A 23,247-nucleotide genomic window follows, 5' to 3' on the forward strand; every position below is an offset into this window, starting at 1 on the left:
CATGCCCTTAACTCCTTAACTGCTGTCTGCCCCCTCCCACCCCCCCCCACCCCCGTTAACCAACATGAATTTCTGTTTTTCTAATTATTATAAATGATACGATATTTTGTTTTGTACAATAATTATATTTCACAGCACTTATTCCGCCTGATTCTATGTATGGCGATCAAAATTGCATGTGCACAATTTAATTGAGTAATGAGCCAATTAGCACTAATAATTAGATACTAATAATCAATTATTGATGCTAATTGGCAACAATTAGAATTTATGTACGCATTTTGCTAGGTGCTATTCAATAAAGATGATTGCGTAAATTCTTATGCATGAATCCAAAAAGGGGTGTGGCCATGGGACAGACAGGGGGGGGGCCTTGATGCTCCAAGAATTTGTGCGCAGTGTTAGAGAATAAGGCAGATCTGCACCTAATTTATGCACAAGGATTTACAGCAGGTTTCAATTAGGCGCAGAATCCGGCGCTGCATGCTATTCTATAAATGGCACCCAGCTCAGAGTGCCGTTTATAGAATAGTGCTTAGCCCACAATTTTTCAGCGCCATATATAGAACTTGGCCCATTGAGTCTTAATACTACTACTACTACTACTACTTATCATTTCTATAGCGCTACTAAGACATACGCAGCGCTGTACACTTGAACATGAAGAGACAGTCCCTGCTCACAGAGCTTACAATCTAATTAGGACAAACAAACAGGACAAACAAGAGATAAGGGAATACTAAGGTGAGGATGATAAAATAAGGGTTCTGAACAAGTGAATAAGGGTTAGGAGTTAAAAGCAGCATCAAAAAGGTGGGCTTTTAGCTTAGATTTGAAGACGGCCAGAGATGGAGCTTGACGTACCGGCTCAGGAAGTCTATTCCAGGCATATGGTGCAGCAAGATAAAAGGAACGGAGTCTGGAGTTACCGGTGGAGGAGAAGGGTGCAGATAAGAGAGATTTACCCAGTGAACGGAGTTCCCGGGGAGGAATGTAGGGAGAGATGAGAGTGGAGAGGTACTGAGGAGCTGCAGAGTGAATGCACTTATACGTCAATAAGAGGAGTTTGAACTGTATGCGGAAACGGATAGGAAGCCAGTGAAGTGACTTGAGGAGAGGGCTAATATGAGCATAACGACACTGGCGGAATATTAGTCGTGCAGCAGAATTTTGAACAGATTGAATGGGAGAGCGATGGCTTAGTGGGAGACCTGTGAGAAGCAAGTTGCAATAGTCTAAGCGAGAGGTGATAAGAGCGTGGATGAGGTTTCTGGTAGTGTGCTCAGAAAGGAAAGGGCGAATTTTGCTGAGCAGTCTGTTGGATACGTGCAGAGAAGGAGAGGGAGGAGTCGAAGATGAGCCCAAGGTTACGAGCTGATGAGACAGGAAGGATGAGAGTGTTATCCACAGAAATAGAGAATGGGGGAGGAGGAGAGGTTGGTTTAGGGGGACAGATAAGAAGGGCCAAGAGGCTCCATTGGTGAGCTGTGCTTAGGACATCAGTTGACCTTAAATCCAGCCCTGGTAACAGGCCACCACCCATAGCTCTGTTTATAATCTGGTCTGTCATGTCTAGAACCCCACATGTACATGGCCTCCAGCAAGTGCCTGGTGCTAGGGAACCAAACCTTTCCAGAGTTACTAAATAATCAGCTACAAGAGTAACCCAGGCATACTGTCAGAGAAAAGAGAACTTATTATAGGATTCAGTAATAATACCACAAGCACTGTGAGTAGTCCAAATGGATTGCTGCACTCATTCTGGTTGTCTGACAGTTTATACATTTCTCCATGGGACCAGAGATGCTTGGTCCTCTGGAATCTTAATTGATATAATTTCCCGAGAACCATAATCAGGAAGACAGGAAAATAAAACAAGATAAGCAGGTGAAGACCTGGCTCCCATTCTAGGTCAGACCAATACTACTACTACTAATTACTTCTATAGCGCTACAAGGCATATGCAGCGCTGTCCATCTAGCCCGGTATCCTGTTTCTAATAGTGGCCAATCCAGGTCACAAGTACATGGCAAAAACCCAAATAGTAGTAACACTCTATGCTACTAATCCCAGGGCAAGCAGTAGCTTCCCCATGTCTGTCTCAATAGCAGACTATAGACTTTCATCCAAGAACTTTGTTAAGAGGGAGTTAGCAGTTTACAAGAAATACATCACAACTTGTCCAAACCTTTTTAAACCCAGTATGCTAACCACTGTAACCACACCCTCTGGCAAAGAGTTCCAGAGCTTAACTATTAATGAAAAAATATTTCCTCCTGTTCGTTTTAAAAGTAGTATCACGAAACGTCATTGAAATTTTTTTTAGGTATATTAAAAGCAGGAAGCCGGCAAAAGAATTGGTTGGACCACTAGATGACCGAGGGGTAAAAGGAGCAATCAGGGAAGACAAAGCCATGGGGAGAGATTAAATGAATTCTTTGCTTCAGTCTTCACTGAGGAAGATTTGGGAGAGATACCGTTGCCAGAAACAGTATTTAAAGCTGATGAGTCAGAGAAACTGAATGAAATCTCTATAAACCTGGAGGATGTAATGGGGCAATTTGACAAATTGAAGAGTAGCAAATCTCCTAGACCGGATAATATCCATCCCAGAGTACTGATAGATTTGAAAAATGAACTTGCGGAACTATTGTTAGTAATATATAATTTATCTTTAAAATCGAGCGTGGTACTGTAAGATTGAAAAGTGGCCAATGTAACGCTGATTTTTAAAAAAGGTTCCAGAGGAGATTCGGGAAATTATAGACTGGTGAGCCTGACATCGGTGCCAGGCAAAATGGTAGAGACTATTATAAAGAACAAAATTACAGAGCATATTCAAAAGCATGAATTCATGAGACAAAGCCTCACCAATCATGCCTCACCAATCTATTACATTTCTTTGAAGGGGTGAACAAATATGTGGCTAAAGGTGAGCCGGTTGATATTATGTATCTGGATTTTCAAAAGGAGCTTGACAAAGTACCTCATGAAAGATAGAAAACAGAGAGTAGGGTTAAATGGTCAGTATTCTCAATGGAGAAGGGTAGTTAGTGGGGTTCCCCAGGGGTCTGTTCTGGGACCGCTGCTTTTTAACATATTTATAAATGACCTAGAGATGGAAGTTACTGCTGATGACACAAAGTTATTCAAATTTGTTAAATCGCGAGTGGATTGTGAAAAGTGACAAGAGGGCCTTATGAGACTGGGAGACTGGGCACCTAAATGGCAGATGATGTTTAATGTGAGCAAGTGCAAAGTGATGCATGTGGGAAAGAGGAACCCAAATTATAGCTACATAATGCAAGGTTCCAGGTTAGGAGTCACCGACCAAGAAAGGGATCTAGTCATCGTCGTTGATGATACATTCAAACCTTCTGCTCAGTGTGCTGCAGCGGCGGCTAAGAAATCAAATAGAATGTTAGGTATTATTAGGAAAGGAATGGAAAACAAAAATAAGGACGTTATAATGCCTTTGTATCGTTCCATGGTGCAACCACACCTCGAATATTGTGTTCAATTCTGGTCACCGCATCTCAAAAAAGATATAGTGGAATTAGAAAAGGTACAGAGAAGGGCGACAAAAATGATAAAGGGGGTGGGACAACTTCCCTATGAGGAAAGGCTAAAGTGGCTAGGGCTCTTCAACTTGGAGAAAAGACGGCTGAGAGGAGCTATGATAGAGGTCTATAAAATAATGGGTGGAGTGGAACAGGTAGACGTGAATCACTTGTTTACTCTTTCCAAAAATACTAGGACTAGGGGGCATGAAATAAAGCTAAAAGTAGTAAATTTAAAACAAATCAGAGAAAATATTTCTTCACTCAACGTGTAATTAAACTCTGGAATTCGTTGCCAGCGAATGTGGTAAAAGCGGTTAGCTTAGCAGGGTTTAAAAAAGGTTTGGATGGCTTCCTAAAGGAAAAGTACATAGACCACTATTAAAATGGACTTGGGGAAAATCCACTGCTTATTTCTAGAATAAGCAGCATAAAATGTATTGTACTGTTTTGGGATCTTGCCAGGTACTTGTGACCTGGATTGTCCACTGTTGGAAACAGGATGCTGGGCTTGATGGACCTTTGGTCTGTCCCAGTATGGCAATACTTAAGACTGAGCTTCTTGTCTTTCTCCTAAACCCATCTCTCCTCTTTCCCCATTTTGTATCTCTGTGGATAACACTCTCATCCTCCCTGTCTCATCAGCTTGTAACCTTGGGGTTATCTTTGGTTCCTGTCTCTCTTTCTCTGCACATATCCAACAGACTGCTAAAACCTGTCATTTCTTTCTCTATAATATCATCAAAATTTGTTCTTTCCTTTCTGACGACACTACCAAAACAATTATTCACACTGTTATCACCTCTCGATTAAACTATTGCAACTTGCTTCTCACAGGTCTATCACTAAGCCATCTCTCTCTCCTTCAATCTGTTCAAAATTCTGCTGCACAACTAATATTCTGCCAGAGTTGCTATGCTCATATTAGCCCTCTCCCCAGGTCACTTCATTGGCTCCCTATCCATTTCCACATACAGTTCAAACTCCTCTTATTGACTTACATTCACTCTGCAGCTCCTCAGTACCTCTCCACTCTTATCTCTCCCTTACCGTTCAGTGAATCCAGACTGCCCCAATTTGACTGCCCCTATCGGACCGACCGTTCACTTGTCTATTAGATTGTAAGCTCTTTAAGCAGGGACTGTCTCTCTTTGTTAAATTGTACAGCGCTGCGTAACTCTAGTAGCGCTCTAGAAATGTTAAGTAGTAGTAGTAGTACACTCCTCCCCAGGAACTCCGTTCATTGGGTAAATCTCTCTTATCTGTACCCTTCACTTCCACTGCCAACTCCAGTTTCTTTTTCCTTTTATCTTGCTGCACCATATGCCTGGAATAGACTTCCTAAGCCAGTACATCAAGTTCCATCTCTGGCCATCTTCAAATCTAGGCTAAAAGCCCACCTTTTTGATGTTGCTTTTAACTCCTAACACCTATTCACTTGTACATCTTTCCCACCTTATTAATTCCCTTATCCCTTATTTGGCCTGCTTGTCTATCCTGATTAGATTGTAAACTCTTTCGAGCATGGACTGTCTCTTCATGTTGAATTGCCTACGTCTAGTAGCGCTATAGAAATGATAAGTAGTAGTAACCGGGTTTTCACTGCTTTCTTGAATTTTCAAAGGGAGGATTCAGCACATCTTATAAGGGGAAAGAGAGTTCCACAGGAATGGCCAAAGATAACAGAAGGCGGAGTCTTCTTTGTTTCTGTCCAGGTTAAATTGACCTGTACAATCTGAACCTGGAATTGGCCATAAAGAGAACATACCGGTTGTTCACTCGATAATGTGGCTTTGTTTTCCCTGATAGTAAATGCAGAGAGAAGTTTCTGTGACTCAAAAGTAGCAAAGCTGTGAATTCTTTACAGAAAATCCTGCCTTCAATGCATGGCATATCTGATTAGCATTTTGTTAAGAAATGTTGTTCCTGTGAGTTAAATGCTAAGGGGACTGTTTCTGACTGTTTTGCTGAACTGTAAAAGGTAAGGACTTTCCGCGCAGTCATATCTGATGGGTTGAAAATGATTAGGGCTTTATTATGAAAAAAAGCCCATGCCTGTAGTGATATTAGCAAGTTTACTCACTGTTGTTCAGATTCGTTCTGATAAGTTTTTATAGACTGTATTAAAACAAACAGCAAAACAGTAGATTTAATAGTCAGAAAGGCTCATGACTTCCCCATCTGCCCCAGTATTTCCACAAATATTCCTAATTATTTTTCTGAATAAGCTGCCTTAAATCACCATGTTTGTATGGATGTTGTAAACAAGGCTCCTACTGGCTAAGTCCGTGAAGCCTCCTCACCACCAGCACCGAGCTCTCTGTTTTCCTCTTTATGTGTTTCTTCGTCTTTCTTGGGCCTCTTTTGGGATTGGCAACCCAACCCCCCCCCTTTTCTTCAACAGCTCCTCGGCTGTTTTAAACCCAGTCCAATTACAGCCAGGGTTCTCTCAGCACAGCTCAATAAAGTCAGGCTGTTTCTAACACAGTCCAATTCCAGCCAGGCTTCTCTCAGCACAGTTCAATGGAGCTAGGCTGTTTCAAACACAGTCCAAGTACAGCCAGGCTTCTCTCAGCACAGCTCAATAAAGTCCGGCTGTTTCTAACACAGTCCAATTACAGCCAGGCTTCTCTCAGCACAGTTCAATGGAGCTAGGCTGTTTCAAACACAGTCCAAGTACAGCCAGGCTTCTCTCAGCACAGCTCAATAAAGTCCGGCTGTTTCTAACACAGTCCAATTACAGCCAGGCTTCTCTCAGCACAGTTCAAGGGAGCTAGGCTGTTTCAAACACAGTCCAAGTACAGCCAGGCTTCTCTCAGCCCAGCTCAATAAAGTCAGGCTGTTTCTAACACAGTCCAAGTACAGCCAGACTTCTCTCAGCACAGTTTAATGGAGCTAGGCTGTTTCAACCACAGTCCAAGTACAGCCAGGCTTCTCTCAGCACAGCTCAATAAAGTCAGGCTGTTTCTAACACAGTCCAATTACAGCCAGACTTCTCTCAGCACAGTTCAATGGAGCTAGGCTGTTTCAAACACAGTCCCAGTACAGCCAGGCTTCTCTCAGCACAGTTCACTAGAGCTAGGCTTTGCGCGGGCTCAAAGCCTTGGGTCCCACCCTCTAGGTCAGTCTCTATTCTCCTGACCTCCTCCCGCATTGACCCAGGCCTTTCCCCTATACCTCCAGTGCTGGCTGAGCCATAGCCAAGAGCTCCATGGGTTCGTCTAAGACCAGCTCAGCTTCCTCTTGCTCCATCGCCTCTGGTTCATTCTCTCCTTCTCCTTCAGTAGCCCAGTCCATTTTCTCCTCCCCCCACCTCAGCTGGTCCGGGCTCTTACCCCTCAACATGTCCGTTAAGGGAGTAGCCATTACAGAAACGTGCGGGATGAATCTCCTGTAATACCCCACCATACCCAGGAACCTACGCAATTGTTTTTTCCGATTGGGTCAGGGAAAGTCTTGGATGCTTTTAACTTTATTCAGTAAGGGTCGCACCTCCCCCCGGCCTACATTATACCCCAAATACTTCACCCTATACTGGGCAAAGTAACATTTCTTCGGGTTAAGGGTAAGTCCAGCCTCCCTAAACGATTGCAGCACTGCCCCTACCTGTTTCAAATGATTGTTCCAGTCCTCACTGTGTACTACCACATCATCCATATAGGCCGCGGCATATGTCTGATGTGGTCTGAGGACTTGGTCCAGCAATCGTTGGCAGCTCGCCGCCGCCGAATTTAGGCCAAAGGGCAGCCTTTTGAATTGGTACAAGCCTATAGGGGTACTAAAAGCTGTCTTTGCTTGGGCTCCGGGGGAAAGGGGAATCTGCCAGTACCCTTTTGTTAAATCTAAAGTGGTAAGATACTGGGCTGACCCCAACCTGTCTACCAACTCTTCAATATAAGGCATAGGATAGGCATCAGCTTGAGAGATAGTATTAAGCTGACGGAAATCAATACAAAATCTCCACTCCCCTTCAGGTTTTGGTACTAACACCACAGGGCTGGACCAGGGACTATGGGATTCCTCAATTACCCCAAAGATAGTAGGGCCTTTGCCTTACTATCTTACCCCGTTCAGTCACAATGTCATGCTCTACTAGGTGGGTACCCCCGGGCATGCTGTCAAAACATCTTTAAAGCGCTCTAAGAGCCTTCCTATCTCTTTTTGCTGCCCCTGGGGTAACCGGGGGTTAACTCCGGGCTCGCAGGGTTTGAAAATCTCTCTTATTTGAGGCCCTAACTCCTCTCCTTCCTTTTTGTCCCCCCGCGTTTGAAACCCTACCCTCGCTACCCAAGGTTTCATAAGATTAACGTGAAACGTCTGGACCCGACCCCGCTCATTCGCCACCTCATACGTGAGGGGACCGAGTCTCCTCTTCACCACCCAGGGTCCTTTCCATCTAGAGGCGAACCTATGGGGGTCTTCCGAGATTAAGATGAGGACCCTATCCCCGGCGGCAAACTCCCTGTCCCGAGTCCCTCTATCGTAATATCCCTTTTGTTGTTCTTGGCTCTGTTCTAGACGGTCCTGGGCATACTCCTGCATCCTACCCAATCTGCCCCTTAGATCTTGCAAATATTCGCCCACGGACTGCTCGCTGGCTTCCGGAGGTACCCAGTGTTCCTGTACGATATCTAATATACCCCTGGGTCTTCTGCCAAACATTAACTCATACGGTGAAACTCCTAAGGAGTCTTGCACCTTCTCCCGGTATGCATAGAGCACAAAGGGTAAAAGTTGGTCCCACCCGGTCCTATCCTCCCCCAAGGCTTTTTTTAGCATCCCCTTTAAGGTCCTGTTAAAGCGTTCCACCATCCCATTGGTTTGGGGATGGTACGCTGCCGTACGTACATGTTTTATCCCAAAGGCCTCCCATACTTGTCTTAAGGTATGGGACATAAAGTTGGAACCCCGGTCTGTCAAAACTTCTTGGGGAAAACCTACCTCACAAAAAATTTTTATGAGTTCCCAGGCAATACCCTTGGCCGAAATGTTCCTTAAGGGCAGGGCCCATGGATACCTGGTGGCCATGTCCATAACTACTAACACATAGAGATACCCTCTCTGTGACCTTGTTACGGGCCCCACAATATCCATGGCTATTCTCCTCACCGGTTGTTCTACCCGAGGCAGCGGCTTTAATGGGGCTTTAGGAGGGAATCTGTCTGATACCTTCTGACATCTGGGGCAAGACTTGCAGTATTTTTCCACCTCCCCATATATGCCCGGCCAATAAAACCTCGCCAATATTTGGGTCAGGGTGGCCTGGGAGCCCTTATGTCCGCTCAGAGGATGGTCGTGGGCCAGCCTTACCACCAGCGGACGAAAAGCTCGGGGTACCACCAGCTGTTTCCCTCCGCCCGAGTGCTCCCAATTTGGCACCCTTCTATATAGGATGTTCCCTTCTATCAGGAACCCCGGAGCTACCTGGCCTTCTCCCTGGCGCGCCCTTTCCCAGGCATACTCTAAGGTAGGGTCCGTGGCCTGCTCCCTATGAAATTGGGGAAACTGCTCCCTCAATTCTTCCGGGGCCACCGGCAGGTAACTCTCCCTCTGTGCCTGCTGAAGAGCCTCCCTTCTACCCTTCTGCTCCTTTTTTTTCACGGCTTTCCTTTTTTTTTCCCGGCCCGGTTCGCCCAATACCTCCCCCTGAAAAGGAAAAACCCCCCCTATTGCTTCTGTCTCTTCGTCTACCTCGCGGTGAGCCTGGGCCCTGGTAGTGACCAACACTTTTCTCTCCCCCATACACTCTATAAATGGTGGCCAATCCCTCCCTAAAATCATCTCATGCGGCAATCTGGGTAGAACGGCCATGGCCAGCTCTAGCTCTCCGGTGGGCCCCTGTAAGTTGACCCGCTGGAGTGCATAACGGGTCCTGGCCCCATGAATACATTGGATAGACACCCCTCCATCATAGGTCTCCCTGCCCGGGGCCCTTCTCTTTCTTATCTGTTGCCACAGCCTCCGGGAGATCATGGATTGGTCGGCCCCAGAGTCTAACATGGCGGTGATGGGTACTCCCTCCACCTTAACTTGAGTTAGGTACCTGGGCCTAACTCCTTTTTCTACCTGAGAGATCCACCCCTCCCGCCACTGGCAATCCTTTTTGAAATGGCCTACCTTACCACACTTAAAACACCCCTTGCTCCCAAAAGGAATAGCCTTTCTACTCGGGCTGGCGTCTAACTCGGTCTTTTTACTCCCGGCGGGGGTCTCCGGCTTAATTAGGGAAACTTTCGGGCCCCCTTTTTCTAACGCCCGAGTCCTGCCTCCCTCCCGCTCTGGTCCCCCCCACTGCTGGGCTTCCAGGTAACATTCCAAACCCGATGTCACCCCCTCTACCGTCTTACATCCCCTCTTTATTAATTCGGCCCTAATTTCGTCGGGCAGACCCTGGAGGAATTGCTCCACTACTAATTCTTGCAGTACCTCGTGCAGGTTGTGTCGCTCGGGTTCCAACCATTTTTTCACTAAATCCATTAGCTTATTTGCTACCGTTTTAGGGGGGGTCCCCTTTTCCCATTTGGTGGCTCTAAACTTACGTCTGTAAGCTTGTGTACTGAGTCCATATCTGTCCTTGATAGCTTCTTTCAACCTTCCATAGTTGGCAGCCTCTTCCGGAGACAAATCCCTAAAGGCGGCCAAAGCCTCCCCGGATAGAGAAGGCACCAATCTCATGGCCCACTGCTCTTGTGGCCACCCAGCCGCCCCAGCCACCCTCTCAAATGCTGTCAAAAAATCGTCCACATTATCCTGCTCGGACAACTTCCCCCAGTTAAGTGAATTCATGGAGACATGTCCTACCGCACCGCTTCCTCCGGGCCCGTGTCCATTTGCTCCGGTTTCCCCCTCACGGGGAACATTAGCCCCTCTCTGGAAAAAGTCTTGTAGCATGTTGAGTACTGGTTGCTGCTGATCCCGGGCCACCATCAGAGAGTCCTCTACTATCTTGGCCGTCAGCTCCTGCTGTTTTTGGAACTGGAGAGTCATCCACCCGAAGATCTCCTTGGGGTCCATCACGGCACTGGCACTGCCACCTGGGGGAGGGACAAAACAACAGAGAACCACCTCCAAGTGCGATTACCTCACTTAAGTTGGACTCTTTCTCTGATCCCTCTAACACCTCCCCCCCCCCCCCCCAGTTAGGCCCGCTTACCGGAACCCAAGATGGGTCTGCGCCTTTCTCAGCGTTGGCCCTCTCGTGGGGCTTCTCGTCCAGTCGGGTCACGGCCTCCTCTAGCGACAGGTCCTGCAGCAAGATCCCACCACTGCCACCACTTGTAAACAAGGCTCCTACTGGCTAAGTCCGTGAAGCCTCCTCACCACCAGCACCGAGCTCTCTGTTTTCCTCTTTATGTGTTTCTTCGTCTTTCTTGGGCCTCTTTTTGGGATTGGCAACCCAACCCCCCCTTTTCTTCAACAGCTCCTCGGCTGTTTTAAACCCAGTCCAATTACAGCCAGGGTTCTCTCAGCACAGCTCAATAAAGTCAGGCTGTTTCTAACACAGTCCAATTCCAGCCAGGCTTCTCTCAGCACAGTTCAATGGAGCTAGGCTGTTTCAAACACAGTCCAAGTACAGCCAGGCTTCTCTCAGCACAGCTCAATAAAGTCCGGCTGTTTCTAACACAGTCCAATTACAGCCAGGCTTCTCTCAGCACAGTTCAATGGAGCTAGGCTGTGTCAAACACAGTCCAAGTACAGCCAGGCTTCTCTCTGCACAGCTCAATAAAGTCAGGCTGTTTCTAACACAGTCCAATTACAGCCAGGCTTCTCTCAGCACAGTTCAAGGGAGCTAGGCTGTTTCAAACACAGTCCAAGTACAGCCAGGCTTCTCTCAGCCCAGCTCAATAAAGTCAGGCTGTTTCTAACACAGTCCAATTACAGCCAGGCTTCTCTCAGCACAGTTTAATGGAGCTAGGCTGTTTCAACCACAGTCCAAGTACAGCCAGGCTTCTCTCAGCCCAGCTCAATAAAGTCAGGCTGTTTCTAACACAGTCCAATTACAGCCAGGCTTCTCTCAGCACAGTTTAATGGAGCTAGGCTGTTTCAACCACAGTCCAAGTACAGCCAGGCTTCTCTCAGCACAGCTCAATAAAGTCAGGCTGTTTCTAACACAGTCCAATTACAGCCAGGCTTCTCTCAGCACAGTTCAATGGAGCTAGGCTGTTTCAAACACAGTCCCAGTACAGCCAGGCTTCTCTCAGCACAGTTCACTAGAGCTAGGCTTTGCGCAGGCTCAAAGCCTTGGGTCCCACCCTCTAGGTCAGTCTCTATTCTCCTGACCTCCTCCCGCATTGACCCAGGCCTTTCCCCTATACCTCCAGTGCTGGCTGAGCCATAGCCAAGAGCTCCATGGGTTCGTCTAAGACCAGCTCAGCTTCCTCTTGCTCCATCGCCTCTGGTTCATTCTCTCCTTCTCCTTCAGTAGCCCAGTCCATTTTCTCCTCCCCCCACCCCTTTTCCAGCTGATTACACTTTTCTTCATTAACTCTGCTAGGCTGCTTTTCCTTCTCCTGCCACCGGTTCCACCACCTCCTCCACCAGGTGGGAGAATCAGTTTTTCCTTTTCCCTGGCGGCCCTCTTCTGGAGCTCCTTGGTTCTGCACCCTACTTCTCCTCCCCCGGAGCTCTCCTGTGGCCTTCTGGGAGTTGTAGTTTCCCATCTTTATGTCCCTTTTGGGCAAAACCTGAGCATCCCTAGGGTCTTCCCTCCCACCCTCCGGCTCTCTTTTCTCCGGTGGGTAGCTGGGGTCCCTCTTCCTTTCGGCATATTCCTTACAATGTGCATGGAAAAAAAAATCTCAATTTGGTTCCGTTTCAGATCAATCATCCATTTGATTCATTTTATGATTCCAAATTATTTGGACTATTCTCTTCATTCCTTTCCATCCAAGTCAATGGAGTAAGCAATTATGCCCTCTAATAGTGGGGTTTTTCACCTGTTTTCAATCAAACTGACTAGCAGGCATCTGTCAGATAGAAACAGCATTGCAAGATCTCAAGAGAACCACGAAGAGGGGCAAAGGGTATTCACAGTGGCATGAAGACTCAAAACCACCATGAATGGAGCAAAGCAACTCCAGGCTTGGTAGGAAGAGCCCAATGCACCACAAGAAGATAAAGCAGCACCAAGACTGACAGTAAGACACCAAAGCAACAGAAGGGGGTAAAGTCACACAACATTGATACAAAGATCCCATATTCTCTGAGCACTGGGCAAAGAAGCACCAAAAGGATTAAGTTATGGTCAGAGTGCATGAAGGAATATCTGAGTGTCTCCATAGACGGGTTTGCCTGGGAGAATTTGACAGCAAAAGCCTAATTCTGTTGTATTGCTAGAAAGATCACTGAAAAAGACTTACAGGCTTATTTTCAAAAGAGAAGGATGCCCATCTTTGGACACAAATCGGAAGATGGTCATCCTTCTCACAGGGTCGCCCAAATCGGCATAGTCAAAAGCCGATTTTGGGCATCCCCAACTGCTTTCCGTTGCAGGGATGACCAAAGTTCCCAGGGGCGTGTCGGAGGCATAGCGAATGTGGGACTTGGGCGTGCCTAACACATGGGCGTCCTCGACCCATAATAGAAAGAAAAGGGCGTCCCTGATGAGCATTTGGATGACTTTACTTGGTCCAGTTTTTCTTATGACCAAGGCACAAAAAGGTGCCCGAACTGACCAGATGACCACCGGAGGGAATCGGGGATGACCTCCCTTTACTCCCCCAATGGTCACTAACCCCCTCCCACCCTCAAAAAAGAACTTTAAAAATATTTTGTGCCAGCCTCTATGCCAGCCTCAAATGTCATACTCAGATCCATCACAACAGTATGCAGGTCTCTGGAGCAGTTTTAGTGGGTGCAGTGCACTTCAGGCAGGCAGACCAAGGCCCATCCCCCCTACCTGTTACACTTGTGGTGGTAAATGTGAGCCCTCCAAAATCCACCACAAACCCACTGTACCATCTAGGTGCCCCCCCTTCACCCGTAAGGGCTATGGTAGTGGTGTACAGTTGTGGGTAGTGGGTTTTGGGGGGGCTCAGCACACAAGGTAAGGGAGATATGTACCTGGGAGCTTTTTCTGAAGTCCACTGCAGTGCCCCCTAGGGTGCCCGGTTGGTGTCCTGGCATGGCATGGGAGTGCACTACGAATGCTGGCTCCTCCCACGACCAAAGGGCTTGCATTTGGTCATTTCATGATGGGTGTCCTTAGTTTCCATTATCGCCGAAAATCAGAAATGACCAAGTCTAAGGATGACTATCTCTAGGGATGACCTAAATGTCAAGATTTGGGAGTCCCCGTCCATATTATTGAAACGAAAGATGGACGCCCATCTTGTTTTGATAATACGGGTTTCCCCACCCCTTTCACTGGGACGTCCTGTGAGGACGTCCTCAGGAAAACTTCTACGCCCATTTTGATTATGCCCCTCTTAGAGACCCTATTTTGAAAGGAAGATTGGAATACAGTGTAAGGTACTTAATTTAGAAGCACTATTCACATGCTAGATGTGCATAAACCAGCATTTAGACATTTATATTGCATATTCATCTGAACTCTGATTTTAAAAGGTCATGATATATATGTTTAAACTGAAAAATGTGGATTTGGCAAGGTTGCATGGTCTGGACATGTTTTGGATGGGAATAGGATGGGCTAAAAAAAATAAACATGTAGAAGCTGATATTCAGACTGCAGGAGTTAGACCGGTTAACTCCCGCAGTTGGAACTAAAACCGGATATTCATTGCCGGGCCATTTTCAGTGACCAGCATTGAATATCCAGTCTATTTTTGGCTGGTTAAAAGATAACCAGTTACGCCAATATTCAGACTTAATCTTTAAACTGGCCAAAGACATCACATGTTTTCACGCGGCCAAATATGGCCACTAAATCAGCTTTAAAAGTCGGCAGATAGACGCTAACTGGGGATATTCAGCGGGGGATAGCCGGTTATCCCCCACTGAATATCAGTGGATAGCTGGTTAAGCGTTATTTAACCTGCCAGCAGCCGTTCTGGTTGGTTAAATAGCGCTGAATATCGGGAGGAGGGGTACTGTATATACTCAAATATAAACCAATTTCACTTTAAAAAAGGGAAACAGTTAACTTGAATAGGGTAGAAATCCAGATGTTCAACCTCAGCTCCCCACTTCTGCTCCCCACCCCCACCCACAGTGTCCTGCAGAAGCCCGACGGTAGTTCCCAGCTCCAGCATGTGCCATTTCCGGTGCTATAAAAATATTTTCTATTTTCGTAGCGCCGATGCTTACCTGGCAGTAATCAGTTAGGGCGGAAGCCCTTATCGCCACCTCAACGGGGCCCCTAACCATCTTCAACCCCCTGAAATGGCTACACGGCAAGTGGTTCACTTACCACATGGCTATTTCTTTTTCTGAAAAAAAGACAGCCTTTTGTCCACTGTGGGAAAAGGGGGCCTCAGCGTGCATCAAAAATGCACACTGACACTAGCACAAGCCCCCTTTTACCACAGCTTAGTAAAAGAACCCCTGAATCTGGGACAGGCTTGTTTGGCTGCTTGTCAGAAAGTTTTAACATGATTAGTGAAAAGACTGCTGACTGTCACATGCTGAATATTGCCCAGTATGTTGCTGTGTTGCTTTGTTATTGTGGAATGAATCATATATTTGAGATGTCTACTGTGACTGAAATATTTCCATTCTTTTTGTGCAGAGTTTCTTTATCTACTGTTACTAGGCACCAATGGATGAGCAGTGGCAACCCCGTTCCTACACTGTGAATCAACATGGGCAGTCTCTTTTCTAATCCATATGAAGGTTCTATGTTTAAATTAATGAAACTGAGATATTTTTGTTTTCATTCTGTGCAGATTCCATTTCCTCTTTTCTTCAGCATTGACTTTCCCACGAGTTCCTACAGAAGTTGCAATGGAATGAGTCAACTGTGCATATGTAAAATGCTGGCAGTCTAAGAGCACCATCACCAGTAACTGGACTCATGATCCCCCAGTACGGATTGTGCTATGGGATATATAGGTGGCCGGTTCAAATCCTACTGCTGCTTCTTGTGATCTTGGGCAAGTCACTTAACCCTCTATTGCCTCAGGTACAAACTTAGATTGTGAGCCCTCCTGGGACAGAGAAATATCCAGCGTACCTGAATGTAACTCACCTTGAGCTACTACTGAAAAAGGTATGAGCAAAATCCAAATAAATAATAATAATATAGTATTTCCAGTGCCAACAAGAGACTCCATGGGTCAGTTTTCAAAAAGACGTATATGTTTAGCAGATAATGCCCAGGCTGTTGGAGCAGATATTCAGTGACTACCAGTTAAATACTGCTAAGTAGCTGAATATCTGTGCTGACCCAGTCAGCAGGAGTTAACCAGGTAAAAGATTAGCTCACGCTGAATATCAACCCCATTGTAAAAGATAGTAGAATAAGACAAATGACTCATTCAGACTGATTTGTGACTTATGTTTATAACCAAAGACAGATTTGTCTGTAACTGTTATTTTGACATACTTTTAAGAGACTCCTGGGGCAGGCATGTTTGTGCCGAAACAGGGTGCCCTGTCGAGTCATCATTAAGAGTCATCAATAAAAGTTTTAATTTCATTTTGGGTGTTCCTTGGTCTGTGTTTGAAGTGCCTAGATCCATCTCCCACTCCCGTTTCCTGCTGTGTGCTACCCCATGGGATTCTGGTGTTCTTTCTACTTCTGTGGTTTGTCTGCATTTATGTTTTTGGAACCGCATTGAATGGCAGTGTTCAATTTTGTAGTATATAAAGTTGTCTTAAATAAATAGATACAAATAAATGTTTGACTTTTTCAGAACCACAAATTTTATATTTTTTCTAGTTTCCCCTTTTATATTGTCTTTCTTTTTAAAATGAAATGCTAAAGCAGTAGTTTTCTGTAGTGTTCTCCTTCCAGTGAGTATGATAAATTTGATCAGTCCCACAACTGTTACCTTTTGCATCACTTCCTATGTTCCAAGTAGAACTAGATCTAAAATAATTTAACTTCTCATCAATTCCAGGACCAGCTGCTCCATGAAGCAGCTATTTATGACATTGAGAAACTTTATTTACCTCTCTAGAATATCCCAATGAGACAACTAGAAAATATATGTTGAAGTAACTGAAATCTCCCTTTGTTACATTTTTTAATCTTCTTTATTTCTATCAGCTTTTCACTATCTGTCTGATTCCCAGGCTGCTCCTCTAACCATTTGATTACTCCTCCATTATGGGTATTAGGTTGCACAGCTTCCCAGATGTTGCTTCCTTTTCCTATTTCTATACAGTATTTTCCCGAGGGCTTTCTTCACCCATTCCAGCAAACCTAGTTTAAAGCCTTCCCCAGTAAGTTAACCAGTCTGTTCTGAAGAGGCTTCATCTCTTCATTAATAGGTGGATGCCATCTCCACTCAGCAACCCTTGGAGGTACAAATTATTATTATATAGGATGTTCTAAGAGCTAGAATCATAACAAGGTTACAACATCCTAAAACTCCCGCCAGAGGCTCCTTCTTTTGTATTGAAGCTGCTTCAGGGGACTGAACTGGACATCCATTTGAGAAGTTGTCTCCCAAGATGGCTGCAGGAAAACAAAGACACCATCAGTTATACACTCACATTGATGATGTAAAAGCTCCACACCTCATAAAAATCAATCACAAAACTTTGTTACTTTCAACCAAAAACATATCAAGAATGTGTTTTCCATTCAATAGCCACATTCAACCCCCATAGTGAGTCTGCTGTGACTTTCTTTATTATTAGTAATTAAAATCTCCCATTATTATTGTCTGATCAATGTTGTGAGCTTTTCAGATTTCTGTTAGCATTTCACTGTCTGCTTCCTTATCCTGGCCAGGCAAACAGAAGTATATGTGTACTCCACTAGATACAGAAACATAGAAACATGACAGCAGATAAAGGCCTTATGGCCCATCCAGTCTGCCCATCCTCTGTAACCCCTAACTCTTCCTTTTCCTAAGCAATCCCACATGCCTATCCCATGCCTTCTTAAATTCTTACACAGTCTTCGACTCCATGACCTCCACCAGGAGGCCATTCCACACCTCCACCACCCTTTCCATGAAATAATACTTTCTTAGATTACTCCTAAGTCTATTCCCTCTTAACTTCATCGTATGCCCCCTTGTTCCAGAGCTTTCCTTCAGTTGAAAAAGGCGCACTTCCTGTACATAAATGCCCTTGAGATATTTTAACGTCTCTATCATGTCTCCTCTCTCTCTCCTCTCTTCCAGCGTATACATGTTGAGGTTCATAAGCCTGTCCCTATATTTTTTGTGTTCAAGACCGTTACTAATTTTGTAGCCGCCCTCTGGACCAACTCCATCCTGTTTATTTCGTTTCGTAGGTGCGGACTCCAGAACTGCACACAATATTCTAAATGGGGCCTCACCAGAGACTTATATAATAGCACTATCACCTCCTTGTTCCTGCTGGTCATCCTTCTTTTTATGCACCCAAGCATCCTTCTGGATTTGAACGTCGCTACTATGCACTTCTTCACCACAAATGGCATTTCGGTCCACAAGAGTTCCATATTGCATTTTATTTCCTGCAGCACTTATATCCTGTTGACTCTGTGCCATCTTTACCATATAATACCAGCCCTCCACCAATTTGATCCACCCTGTCATTTCAATATCTGTACCCTGATAGCACAGTGTCCTATTGGTTATCCTAATTCTCAGAAAACTGCAAACATTGCAAAATACAGCTGCATGTTTCATCTATAAATCTTCTGAGTTTGAAAAGGTAACACCATTTTTCTAGGAACTCCATTGGCTTCCAGTGAGAGCCCGTGTTATTTTCAAAGTTTGCTCATTGGTTCACTTAATTGTATTAGGACTAGCCCCAGATTACATGCTTCAGCTCATTGACCTACCAACTAGAAATTCTGAGGTTTCAGCTAGATCTTATATGATGTTGCACTATCCTCACTCCAAGAAGGTCAAGTATAAGAGTATTCATAGCGCAATTTTTGTATCAAGCTACTTTCTGGTGGAATTCATTATCGATGATTATTACGTCTGAATTGCATCATAATCGTTTCAGAAAAATGTTTTTAGTAAATTTGTAAATGTCTGTTAACAGGCAAATTGCTCTTGGTGGAACATTGTAAACAGATAACCAATAGCTCTACTGTGCTAAATTCTACGGAAATAAACACTTGATCTCTGATTTCACGTTGCTTCTTTTATTATTTGTTATGTTATAGCTTGATGCCCATTATTCATATTCAGTATTTGTATTCGGCCAAATAATACATTTCATTATTTGTATTCGGCCCAAAAGTAAAATATGCTATTTTGTACAGCTCGAATTTAAGACATATTATTTTAGTGGAGCCAGACCTACTATTTTGGGTGGACCCATCGTTAACTAGGATGAGCCAGTGGAAACCAACCCCTTTAGCTCAGCATTTCCTCTGTCCTTCCTACCGCCCCCAAAGACCAGCATCTGCCCCCTCTCTAAATCCTACCATTCCTCCTTGGTGTACCTCAGAGGCATCCAGCACCCACAGTGATTCATCCTCACTGCCTGCACCGGCACCTGCTGGCTTCCCTTTGCTGCTTCCTGCCACTCCACAGAAAGTGATGTCAGCAGTGGCGTAGCCATAGGTGGGGCTGGGTGGGCCAGGGCCCACCCACTCAGGGCTCAGTCCCACCCAACAGTAGCACATGTTTAGCAGTAGCTGGTGGGGATCCCAAGCTCCGCCAGCTGAAGACTTCCCCCTGATAGTAACGAAAATGCTACTCTCTATGATACCAGCACTTGTGTATGCTCAGTTTCAGCACAAGCCTGCTGCAGGCTGCCAAGGTGGAAAGAAGCATTTTCCTGCCAGCTGAGATTTTTTTGGTGGTGGTGGTGTGGGGGAGAACACTTGGTGCCCAACCACTTCTTACCTAGGCCCACCCAAAATCTGCTGTCTGCCTATGCCCCTGGGGCATGACAGAGGGAAGCCAGTGGTGGCCGGCACAAGCTATGAGGATGAATTGTTACAGCCACCAGGATGCCTCTGAGGTACACCAGGGAGAGATGGAGGGATTCAGAGAGGGGGCAGATACCGGATCGCTGGAGAAGAGGAAGAGAGGGGAGTGAGGTGCCACCACTAGGTGGGCCTGAGCCAAGAACAGGTGGGCCTGTGCCAGCTCAGGCCCACGCACAGCTATGCCAACCCAGTTGTTAGTAATTAGGTCTCATTGCATATAATGGGACCTGTGCTATAACAGCATGAGATAGTGGTAAAATAACACCTTAATGGTAGCTCATGTTGATAATTTTGCCCTTTTAATATTTGAAGTCATAATGCCCATATCCAATTCTGTATATTTATAGGATCATTCTAGGAGGTCTGGTGATGGGTGACCATGATTTTGGAGTTGAATTATCAAATTGACCAGAGGAAGGGATTGGGAAAATAGGGGCATCAGGCTAGAAAGGTGAGAAAGTTGTGAGGCTGAAAGCTTGCCTAGGGTTTTTAACACCCTTGCACCAGCCCTGCTCCTCAGTTTAAAGCTCTCCTTCCATGCTCTTTTCACATTTTCCATGTGATTTATTCTTCATAATGCTGGGTGCTTAATGAAAAAGCACTTCCTCAGGAATTAAGTAGAAAGCTAGCGTAAGTGCCCTTTTTACTTCAGCTTGGTAAAAGGACCCCTCACTTTGAATGGGTTGCAGCTTAGTAAACGGGGAGGGGGGGGGGGGGGGATTTGTTCTTAAACTTAGGGCCAGATGCCTGAAAGGGTTTTTCCTATTTTGTGTCTATTGTAAAATCGTTTGGTGCATATCCCAATTACAGTATTTACTGTGGGTTTCAAATTTTATTCTGAGCGAGACGCTCTTAGCCGTCGGGTTAGAAAACACTTCCTGGGGACGCTTTTGTGGGTTTTCTGACAATGATCTCTGAAAACGATATGATATGTGATTCATAGTTTTGAAAGGAAAATGATGTTGCTGAAACAGAGCTGCAACTTTCTTTAGCGGAAAGCGCCTGGGCCTGCTGGATCACCACCCCTCGACTCGTGGCAAGAATAGGTAGATATCAGGCTCCCACGCAGACCAACGCTGCTGGCACCTCCCCATCTAATCGTTACACATAAGCATTAAGCTAGCATCACAAAAGCTGTCTTCTCAAGCCAACAGGGCAAGCATTACACTCTGCTTCTGAGTCACGTGGATGAAATGACAACATTTCGTACGCGTTGAATAATAAACAATTAAGAGATCACAGCACAGCAGGTAGGTAACTCAGAAGACGAGTATCGATTCATTGATTGTGACACTGCAAATGCCGGTAGCAAGTTCAGAAGGACACACACACTTAAACATATCGAGCTGTGATCTGTAAAAGTGTTGTTGTGACCGGCAAATCTCTATGAAAAAAAACTCCGCGATTGGAGCATCTGCAGGAAAGGCGGAGACCTGACCAGGGGCTCATTGAGCTGTTTTGTTTTTTTTCCACTCGGCCCGCTCGCTTTCACTTTCAGCGCCGGGGAGAGAAGCTGTGTTGCCGGCTCAGAAGTTCGCGCGAGCTGTGCGGCTGAGCAAAATGAGGAAGTGCGGGTTAAGAGCAGCAGCAGCGGAGACTGAGCACCGGAGCTAAGCTGGTATGATCACAGCCAGATCCTCAGCCTAGCAGCCGGCAAACAGCTCTGCCAGGAACCCCTCACCGGGAAAGGGGGGATCAAGACCTCCCTCGACAGGATTTGTGCGTGTGGCTGCCTTTCAGGTAGGTGTAGATCGTGACCAACCCATTTTGAGCCGCCTCTTTCGCAAAGTTGTTTTGAGGCGACTGTGGAGGTTCTTCCTAGCTTGGCTGACATGTACTTTCAGCAAAGACTGGGTTTGCTGAAGCCTTCGGCGTCAGTGAACTTTAGGAATGAGAATATGCTAAGATAAAACCATCCTGTCCCGGCAGTAGCTAGTCAGGGTCACATGTACCTAGCAGATTCTGAAATAATAGACTCGAGGGAAACCCCTGACAACTGAGCAGCTGTGGAAGGCTGAGGGAACCCAAGAGGAAGAAGGGGGCCATGAGAGAGCAGGCAAACTCATGAGCACTACCAGATCAGCTTATTTTTAGGGGGAGGGGATCAAACAAATCAATATTTGCCACCACCACCCCCAGGCTCCTAGTTGATGATGCTCTATGGCATCAACAATTGATGGGACCTATTTCTTTAACCAGGCACTGGGATATGGTTGATTCTTGCAGTGTGAAGACCAGTGTTTATTTCTCTTTTGCTTGCTTTTCTTCTCTCTTTTGTTATAGTTTGTATCTGTTGTAAAATGCTTTAGAACGTACGTGAATTGCCGTAATCTGTGATTAAAGAATAAACTCCATTCTGCATCATTGGCTAAGGGTGGGGGCTGGTTTGTTTGCCTCCCTTCCCCCTCCAAACAAAAGCGCTCTGCTGTCCCATGGCTGTAGGGACCTTGTGATCTACTGGTACAAATAATAGTTGTTTTTCCCAGGAAAATTTATCTTGAGTAATCGCCAACCACTTTTTTGGCGATATTGAGGGAAACGGTACCAAAAGTGGGGTTACAAATAACAGAGATAAAAGCTATAAAAATTTGGAGGGGTAAATTTGGAAAACTTTAATTTTTTAAGTTTTGTGTACTATACAAAACGTGGTTCCATAACTTCCATGCTATTTTTCAAATGTGTTTTTCCAAAAATCATACTTTCTTATTGATAAACATGACTTGAGCTACTACTGAAAAAGGTGTGAGCAAAATCTAAATAAATAAATAAATAATAAATACATAGTAACATAGTAGATGATGGCAGATAAAGACCTGTACGATCCATCCAGTCTGCCCAACAAGATAAACTCATTACATAAGGTATGATGCGATACTTCATATGTATACCAGATCTTGATTTGACCTTGCCATTTTCAGGGCACAGTCCTTGTTCTGAAACTTCAGAAGTTGTCATTGAAGCCCCCTGAAAAGCTCCACTCCAACCCATCCAAATCTATTCAACCACATTCAGGGCACAGACTGTAGAAGTCTGCCCAGCACTGGCCTTGTTCTCCATACCTGAGGCTGAGATTGTGCAGGATTATGTAGCTGATATCCTTCTACCTTTTGATATAAATAGGCCACATACCCCACTTTTGGTACCTTTTTGCTCAGCGGGTCACAAATATTTAAGAACTTTCAACAGTTGCTGACATATATAGTAGTTTTCAAAAACTGTGTTTTCAACACAGTTGGAGGGTTTTGGACACTGATTCTCGGTGTGGCAAATGAGAGGAAGCCCTTCAATTCCTATGAGCTTCCTCTAATTTGCCGCGTGGGGATTGCTAGTCCGGCTTTGTTAAAGATGCCCTGAATATAATTGTGCCATGACTACAAATTGCTGGAAGTTATGTTTTTAGACACTGCTGGATTCTATATGTCACATCTTAAATTCTGTGCGGAAATCGAAGCATGTTCTAAAACAATGCACGTAACTTAATTGGTTAACTAGCTAATCAGCGCTGTCAATTGGAAGTTTTTTTTTTGTTACATTTGTACCCCGCACTTTCCCCACTCATGGCAGGCTCAATGCGGCTTACATATTGTATAGAGGTACTTATTTGTACCTGGGGGCAATGGAGGGTTAAGTGACTTGCCCAGAGTCACAAGGAGCTGCCTGTGCCTGAAGTGGGAA

The 23,247-nt window shown here is 45.3% G+C and overlaps 1 protein-coding gene across 1 annotated transcript in view; it reads left to right on the top strand.

Moving 5' to 3' along the window:
* Positions 1–20,774: 20,774 nt before the first annotated feature.
* Positions 20,775–23,247, top strand: part of LOC115457664 (mucosa-associated lymphoid tissue lymphoma translocation protein 1-like) — a 181,699-nt gene continuing 179,226 nt past the window's right edge. The window contains exon 1 of the mRNA XM_030187200.1: positions 20,775–21,312. The gene's annotated coding sequence lies outside the window, so the exon portion shown is untranslated. The remainder of the gene's footprint in view (positions 21,313–23,247) is intronic.

This window comes from Microcaecilia unicolor, chromosome 1, assembly GCF_901765095.1.
Source record: "Microcaecilia unicolor chromosome 1, aMicUni1.1, whole genome shotgun sequence".
Lineage (NCBI taxonomy): Eukaryota > Metazoa > Chordata > Amphibia > Gymnophiona > Siphonopidae > Microcaecilia > Microcaecilia unicolor.